Consider the following 9,464-nt stretch of genomic DNA (forward strand, 5'->3'; position numbering starts at 1 on the left):
ATTACTGATCCTAATGGTAGGTACATTATTGTTTGTGGGAGCATCTTTAATACAAAATTAGTTTTGGCTAATGTGTACGCTCCGAATTGGGACGATTATAATTTTTTTAGTTCCTTTTTTACCAAGATTCCAGATTTATCCTCACATTTTCTTATCTTGGCTGGTGATTTGAACTGTTGGCTGGATCCTTTGGATCGGTCATCAAATAATGTTAACAGACAATCACGTTCTTCCAAAGTTGTTAATAACTTTCTTAAAGAATTCTCAGTTATTGATGCCTGGCGCTTTCTTAACCCTACTCGTAAAGAATATACATTTTTCTCCCCAGTTCACCATACATACACTCGTATTGATTACATTCTTTTGGACAGCCGACTGATACCACATATCCGGTCTTGTTCTCACAATGCCATTGTAATTTCAGATCATGCTCCTGTGACATTGGACCTAGTGATGAGAGGTGGCTCTCCTTCTGTTGTTCCTTGGCGCTTGAACACACGTCTGTTGTCTGACGATAAGTTTGTGGCCTTTGTTACTTCAAAAATAGACTTCTTCATTGCCACAAATGATACTCCAGGTACATCACCCTCTCTCTTGTGGGAGACTTTTAAGGCTTTTATACGAGGACAGATTATATCCTACAGTAGTTTCGAAACTAAACAGAGAAAGGCAAAGTTGTCAGAACTTACAACTCGAATTCTGCAGTTGGACGAACTATACGCAGCTTCCCCCTCACCCGAGGCATACAATGTTAAGTTGTCTTTACAGGCAGAGTTTGACCGATTGGCATCAGTACAAGTGGAGGAGATGCTTTTGAAGTCGCAGTATGCCCAATATGAATATGGTGACAAGGCCAGTAAACTACTTTCTCACCAACTTCGTAACGCGTCAGCAACACATTTTATCCCACAGATCCAAACTCACAATGGCGTTTCTTCGGATCCACAAATAATTAATAACCAGTTCCAAGAATTTTATTCGTCATTATACGTGTCTGAATGTCCATTTGATATTTTGTCTCTGGACTCTTTCTGTGATAACCTTGTTTTTCCTGTACTAGACCGAACTTATAGTCTTAAAATGGAAGAGCCCTTGGCTGTAGAAGAAGTTCTACGTGCTCTTAATAATATGCAAAATTCAAAATGCCCAGGACAGGATGGATTTCCTGTCGAATTTTATAAAAAGTTCAGTCTTAAACTGGCTCCACTCCTACTGAACATGTTTAGGCACTCTTTTGAAACTGGAACTCTCCCTACATCCTTGTTACAGGCTTCTATTTCTTTGATCCTGAAGAAGGATAAAGATCCTTTATCTTGTGGCTCCTATCGCCCAATTTCTCTTTTAAATGTAGACTATAAAATTCTCGCCAAACTTTTAGCCCTCCGTTTAGAAACTGTCTTGCCATCGTTGATCAGTCCTGACCAGACTGGATTTATTAAGGGGAGATATGCCTTCTCCAATGTTAGACGGTTGTTTAATGTGCTCTATAACCCCACAGATTCTTGTGAAGCTGAATTTGTGATTAGTCTGGATGCGGAGAAGGCGTTTGACAGAGTGGAGTGGGGTTACCTTTTTTATGTACTTCATCGTTTTGGATTTGGTAATAGGTTTGTTTCATGGATAAAGCTCTTGTACACTTCCCCACTTGCCTCTGTCAAAACAAATTCCATCTACTCTAAATACTTTCCTCTCTTCAGAGGCACTAGACAGGGGTGCCCCATGTCCCCACTACTTTTTGCAATAGCTATAGAGCCATTGGCCATCTCACTTAGATCCAATACACATTTAAGTGGGGTTACAAGATCAGGCATCGAACAGCGGCTCTCCTTGTACGCCGACGACTTGCTCCTCTATATTTCTAAACCAGCCTCTTCAGTCCCTGTTGTACTTTCAACTCTTGATCAATTTAGCCGCATCTCTGGCTATAAACTAAACCTTGGCAAAAGTGAAATTTTTCCATTAAACTCGGTGGCTCGAAAATATTCACTTGCTTCTCTTCCATTTAGGGTTGTCCTTGATGGTTTTACATATTTAGGGGTTAAGGTCAAATGTAAATTTTGCGACCTTTTTAAATTTAACTTTGAGCCGTTGGTGGACAAGGTCAAACAAGACGTATATAGATGGTCTTTGCTTCATTTATCCGTTGCTGGGAGAATTAATACGATTAAAATGAATGTGCTTCCCAAGTTTTCTTTTCTCTTTCAGTGTGTCCCTGTTTTTATCCCCGTTTCTTTTTTTAGCAAACTGGACCAAATCATCACTGGATTTATCTGGGATCATAAACCTTCTAGAATTCGTAAATCATATCTTAGGAGACCAAAAAGTGTGGGTGGAATGGCATGGCCGGACTTTATGTTTTATTATTGGGCATCCAATATTAGAATTCTTATTTATTGGCTAAAGGCAAATGATTTGGACGGTGCCCCGGCTTGGTTGGATTTGGAAGCCTCATCCTGTATACGATCGTCTTTGTCTGCTTTAGTTTATGCTCCCAAATTGCTATCAGGAGCTGAAATTCCGAACAACAAAATGGTGAGAGTGACTCTGAAAATTTGGTTTCAGTTCCGCCGCTATTTTAAATTAAACTTTTTTTCTTTACAATCTCCTATCTTCAAGAACCCTTTATTCCGGCCCTCTATGATCGATAGTGCTTTCTCCGTTTGGTTCTCTCATGGTATCAAAAGCTTTAGTGACCTCTATGAGGAGGGTACATTCGTCTCCTTTGATCAGCTTTCTGCAAAATTCGACCTCCCAAAGAGCCACTTTTTTCGTTACCTACAGGTCCGAAGTTATGTCAAGGCAAAAACTTCTCTCTTTCCCTTTAAACCTCCTGTTAATGATTTGGATAATCTTCTGTCACCTCCCCCACCGAAAAAGGGTCTTATTTCATGTCTATATGAGAGATTGTGCTGTTTTCGTGAGTCCCCAATTCTCTCAATCAAAGCGGCATGGGAGGAGGACTTTGGCTTTCTGTTTCCAGATGACTTGTGGGACAGAATTCTTTACCGTGTACATGGTTCGTCACTGTGTGCCAGACATGGACTACTTCAGTGTAAGGTCTTGCATCGTACTCACTGGACTAAGGCCAGGCTTTCAAAAATATACCCAAACGTTAGTCCGGAATGCGATCGTTGCCATCAAACACCGGCCTCACTGATCCATATGTTTTGGTCATGCCCATCACTAAAGCATTATTGGACAAACATTTTTGCAGCCTTGTCTGAGGTAGCTCATATGTCCATCCAGCCTGATCCACTAACTGCATTGTTTGGTGTACTTTCTGAGACGGTTTCTTTGTCAAGACTTGAGGCTGATCTGATTTCATTTCTCACTTTGTTGGCGAGGCGTAGAATATTGTTGTGCTGGAAATCAGCTTTACCTCCCTCATTTGAAATCTGGATTAAAGATGCTTTACACTTTAGTAAACTTGATAAGATTAAATTTACCCTACGAGGTTCCACAACCAAATTTTTAAAGATTTGGCAGCCGTTTTTTGATTTTGTTCAGACATTGCCGTCCCGTATGGTGCCCAACTAAATTCTTGCTTTTGCCTGACCTTTTTTATTTACATTATCATATTATTTATCAAATTGTTTATTTTGTCATTAATACCCATTGATGTACCTTTTTCTTAAATCCTTCCCCCCCCTTTTTTTTTTTTTTTTTTTTTTCTTCCCCTTTCTTTCACTATTAAAACCTAGATTTATATCATTGTACTTTGCACACAAGACTAATGTATTTTGTATTTCTTCTTCTAACATATCTACTTTCTGTTTTTTCTTGTTTTCTTTTCTTAGTCCTCTGGATTTTATTTGGGAAGGCTTATCCATGTGTTCTGTACGACTTTTGTTCGGTTCTGTTATAGGAAAAAAAAAAAAATCTTCATATCTTGTTCATACACTTTTGCACATTTTGTATTTTGTTGTTAAAACCTAATAAAAAATTAAAAAAAAAAAATTTGTTATTGTGACAGAAATAAAGTATTAAAATAAAAAATAAATAAATAAATAAATAAATAAATCTGTTATTGATGAGTTAAATATTTAGTCATGTTTTGCCAGTTTATTTAGTGGTGCATTATTTCTTCAATGTCAGCTGCTGGCAGGTGATGAGGAGAAGAGAGACTGACTCTCATTAGCAACTATTTATGATGCAGCAGAAATCCTCTTTTTTCTGTTGAAACTGACAGTGAATCAATGTGGTTCATCGTATAATTTCTTTATATTGCCTTCTTGTTGCCTTTAGTTCAGTCCTTCAAGGTTGGAGACCCAACTGTAAAAAAAGCAGTTAATTTAAAAAAAAAAATATGAAATTTTCTTCCATCAAAGAATATAATTGTACAGTGAACCGTTGCTTTAATGCGGTCTCGTTGCTTTGCAGATGTTTTTATGCTGTTTTTTTCACAGTGCATTGTGTTCTGCAACCTGATTGTCCAAACAGTCTCCATGCTTCTTCTCTACCTGTGTGCCAATAACATTACAGTACTTACATATAAGTAATACAGCTTGGCAAATTTTGGCAAATATTTTTGCCCAGAAGAAAAAAGGGCAACAATAACTACCGATAACTATGTTCTTCTCTCGAAAAAACACACCTGCACCACAGGCTTCAGAAGAAAAAGATACTACAGAGTGGAGTCAGGCCACAGCGTCACAGAGGTACAGTGAAATACGCTAGTGACAATTTGACCTACTGTACTTCGTATTGATGATTCAAATTATTATTTTTACTGTAGTTATATTTGTAAGGAAACATTCTATTTGTTAAAAAAAATTCTTGGGCCTGAAAACGGGTTTTGTTTTTGGTTTCAATGTATTTAATTATGCTGTATCATAATTATAAAAAAATAACGGTAACTACTTCATGGGTTTCGCCTATCGCGGGTTCTTTTCAGGATGCAACCCCTAAGAAAAACAAGGGTTCACTGCATATAAATATAAATTTTGCTGAACATTCTAATACCATATTTTCCTCCCTGTCTCCTCAGACTGAGTGGCTGTAACCTCTCAGAGAGAAGCTGTGAAGCTCTGTCCTCAGTTCTCAGCTCCCAGTCCTCCAGTCTCAGAGAACTGGACCTGAGTAACAACAACCTGCAGGATTCAGGAGTGAAGCTTCTCTCTGCTGGACTGAAGAGTCCAAACTGCAACCTGGAGACTCTCAGGTAAAATGTGACCAATCCTGGTAAAACCAGATTTCTGTCCTTTACCTGCTTTCAAAGATGATGTAATTATTATTTCAGTAGCAAATGACAATAATAATGACATCTGACACAATCTATGTCTCTATTTACTCCAGACTGAAAGAACCAAGAAGAGAGATATTTAGAAAGGTTGGAGACAGACATCAATTGATAGTGTAACTCTGGGAACTTGACTGATTGGTGCATCCTAGATGTTGTTATACTTTCTCATCCATTTTACAAGTGACATATGTATTACCTAAAGAATGACGGAGCGTTTTATTACTATTTCATGTTATTAACCCTTTCATGCATAGTGGTCACTACAGTGGAAAGCTATCTAAAAGCCATTTTCTTGTGGATTTTTATTTTATAAATGCACACAGACCACTGAAGTGGACACTAATGCATCATAAAATACATCATCAACTATTGGCCATTAGCTGCAAATACAAGAAATTATTCTTGTTAAATCCAATATGGCTGACAGACAAAAAGCATGCCAACCAACCCGGTCCCTCCTACTGTAGACGACTCTTGCAGGTAAAAAAAAAATATTGTGACAAAAGATAACCCCTAAAAAACAGTACTGATGTATTTTTCAAATAACTTTGTATTTTGAGAAAATTACAATTGATCACCTAAAATATAGAAAATAAAAAAAATATTTTTTTTTTAGACAATTTTTTTCCTACCTTATTTTAATGCCTTAAGAAAATAAAAAAGGATCATAGTTCATACATGAAAGAGTTAATAGGTTAAGCTCCAGTTTCTTGACTTTTTTCCTCTCCTATAAATGACCATGCTAAGTCTCAACACATAAACAAGACTAGTTTCATTTACTCCAGGCTGAAAGAACTAAGAAAAGAAATAATTAGAAAAGCAGTGGTCAGGCTTCCACTGATGGTGAAACTCTGGGCACTTGATGGATTGCTGGGTCCTAGGTGCACAAAGGAGCATTATCGCTTATCCTTCCTCGAAATAGCTGTTAGACTTTCTCATCCATTCTACAAGTGACAAATGTTGATTTTTATTACATACAAAATGAAACAGTTCAGTATCACTTCATGTTAACAAGTTGAGCACCAATTTCTGTTTTCGTCTTATGAGGATAAAGTGCATTATTTATTTAAGTATTTTATGTTTCATTTGGCACAGTTTATTTTTGAAGGCCTGCCACCTTAGAAACAGGATGCTTTTTGTTTAACCCTTGAGTCTAGAAATGGGGTCCAACCGACCCCACATACATAAAACTTGTATCATTTGCCACAGTCCTTGCACCCACATGGGTTAAAGAATATTTATGTCTGTCCATTTGTTTGTATATGTTTTATTGTGTCTTGTCAGCTTATGTGGGCTGGGCACCTGTAAAAGACATATATAAAGACTACTGCTACTGTCATGAAAATAACCAGTTCAGACCTTGGGCTCTACCTCAATGTTCTCATCTTGTGATGAATTGTGTGTCTGCAGCTTATCAGGCTGTTTGGTCTCAGAGGAAGGCTGTGCTTCTCTGGCCTCAGCTCTGACCTTTAACCCCTCCCATCTGAAAGAGTTGGACCTGAGCTACAATCATCCAGGAGACTCAGGAGTGAAGCTGCTGTCGGCTGGACTGAAGGATCCAGACTGGAGACTGGAAGCTCTCAGGTATGGAGGAACCTGCTGCAGGAGCAGAGAAGGTCTGATAGAGGAGGAAGAGGAGAAACGTCTTTAGTCTGATGGGAAACATTTAGTTTGAAGAGAAATATTTAGTTTGATCATTAAATATTTAGTTTAGAGCCATGACATTTATAAATGAATTAATAACATGGTAAAAAAAAAATTACTTGCCCTTCTGAACCTCTTTGATTCTCTTATGTCAGGATACATTACTCAAAGTACTGCTGTCAATTTTTGCTGTGTAATTTTGCAAACAGCAGCCCATTCAAACTGTAGGAATCCTTCAGATGGTGCTCCAGGTGCTGATAGAACCTGGGAAACCAACCCATCTACTGGTACCATAATGGTAGTCAGAGCAGCAGGGGGCCAAATATAGCTCCATGTGGAACCAAGAGGTTGGAGAGAGAAAATCTGTTTCAACTTTTTCCTATCAAAGTTCAGTTTGTCTCTCTGTCTTCACAAACCAGGAGCATCATGGGCTGGGCGGGGCTTCCACTGATTGGTCTACTGAGAAAATACAAGTAGCTGATTGGCTGATAGGCAGGAAGTTAAAATATGAAGATAAATGACATAATAAAGAAGATATTATTGGTACTGAAGAGACATGGCTGAGAGCAAATTCAGATTTTAGAAAAATTGTAAATGTTTCAGTGACAGAAAGACAGGAACAGGAGGAGGATGAGCAACATCTAGAAAAGATCATCTATGTTCAGAGAATCGGGATAGAGAAAATTATCATAAAAGTTAGATTAGAATCAGTTAATCCACAATAAAGGTCGAGATAATTGGAAATATGTGGTCACTTTAATGCCTATGGAATATTATGGGTTGGAAACAAAACGGGTATAAATTTAGAAACAGCAGAAGAATATTTAGAGGGTAAGAACTGATGATGTTTGGATGGTTTAAGAGACAAGAACAGATGTTGACCCAGGAAATGGATCAGTCCTTCATTTAACACGAGTGTCCAGGAAGATTTCAGCTGATTGTGAAATGAGATTTATTAGACGCCTCATCTGGAGGCAGAGATCATTACCCAGTTTTCTGGAATATTCTCCTGACTAAGAACGGCTCACAAGGAAAATTAAAGAGTGGAGGGTCTTTAATGGAGATAAATAGAAATTCTGACTATATTAATGAAAATATTCAGATTCATCTTCAAAACTGTCGCATCAGTCATCAAAGAGTCGGAGTTCAGCAGTTAGATTTCCATGAGGTTCTACAGAGGATATAGAGAAATATTTAGTTTGATCATTAAATATTTAGACGCCTCATCTGGAGGCAGAGATCATTACCCAGTTTTCTGGAAGATTCTCCTGACTAAGAACGGCTCACAAGGAAAATGAAAAAGTCATTTTAAATTAATAGAGTTTAATAGGGACTCTGACTAAATGAATAAAAGTGAAGTTCAGTTAGATTTCCATGATGATCTACTGATGACAGAAAGGACTTTAAAACAATATTTGATGGAGCTCCAGACCAATCAGCCCCAAGGAGCAAAGATGAGAAGAAAAGTAACTCCATGTTGGTCAGATGGATGTTTAAAAGTTCAGAGAGAGAAATAAAGAACTTTAGATTTTAAGCAGTTTGCAATCCAGATGTTGGACTGTTCCTGTCTCAGTGGAGGACAATGTGTGTCTGAGAGACATGTAATGTCCATGTTTGCTGCTGAAAGAGACTGATGGTCTGACCCCCCTCCTCCTTTCAGGGTGGAGCCTGCTGGAGGCCCATTCTTGACACCAGGTCTGAGGAAGTGTAAGTGTGTTTTTCATCTGATTCATGACAACAAAGCAGCTCACATTCAACCATCTTCAAACTGTCACATCACTCATTCAGGATCATCATCAAAGATCAATAAATGATCAATAACTGCAGCTGGATTGTGTTTGTTCTCTCCATCAGATTCCTGTCAACTCACCATCGACACAAACACAGTGAGCAGAGAGATTCAACTGTCTGAAGACAACAGGAAGGTGACATGTCAGGAGGAGTTTCAGTCATATCCTGATCATCCAGACAGATTTGATTACTGGGATCAGCTGCTGTGTAGAACTGGTCTGACTGGTCGCTGTTACTGGGAGGTCAAGTGGAGAGGAGAAGTTTATATATCAGTGAGTTACAGAAGAATCAGGAGGAAAGGAAACAGTGAAGATTGTTGGTTTGGAGTGAATGATCATTCCTGGAGTCTGATCTGCTCTGATAGTGGTTACTCTGTCAGGCACAATAACAGACAAACTCGTCTCTCCTCCTCCTCCTCCTCCGTCTCTAACAGAGTATCAGTGTATGTGGACTGTCCTGCTGGCATTCTGTCCTTCTACAGAGTCTCCTCTGACTCACTGATCCTCCTCCACACCTTCAACACCACATTCACTGAACCTCTGATTCCTGGATTTGGGTTCTGGGTCAGTTCTGGTTCCCCAGTGTTTCTGTGATGACTTGAATCTAAGAGGTTTGTTCTGTTAGAGCAGAACTTTTTGCAGTAAAAAATGTTGTGGTTTATGTCGTTTGACAGCTAATCCAAAAAAACTCAGCTGTTCCCTGGTTCACCACGGCTGTGCCGCTGCTCATCGTGCTTTCTGTATCGGGGGTCAAAGATGCTAACAATGACATAGTAAGGATAAAAAAT

General features: G+C 38.6%; 1 pseudogene across 1 annotated transcript in view; it reads left to right on the forward strand.

Moving 5' to 3' along the window:
- Positions 1–9,270, forward strand: part of LOC148156260 (NACHT, LRR and PYD domains-containing protein 12-like) — a 14,701-nt pseudogene extending 5,431 nt beyond the window's left edge. Inside the window, exons 4-6 of the transcript XR_015764953.1 lie at positions 6,595–6,826; positions 8,547–8,593; positions 8,741–9,270. The product of XR_015764953.1 is annotated as an NACHT, LRR and PYD domains-containing protein 12-like (transcript). The remainder of the gene's footprint in view (positions 1–6,594; positions 6,827–8,546; positions 8,594–8,740) is intronic.
- The last annotated feature ends 194 nt before the right edge of the window (positions 9,271–9,464 follow it).

The sequence above is a fragment of the Poecilia mexicana genome, unplaced genomic scaffold (genome assembly GCF_051168715.1).
Source record: "Poecilia mexicana isolate PSO_F unplaced genomic scaffold, ASM5116871v1 scaffold_12, whole genome shotgun sequence".
NCBI classification, from domain to species: Eukaryota; Metazoa; Chordata; class Actinopteri; order Cyprinodontiformes; family Poeciliidae; genus Poecilia; species Poecilia mexicana.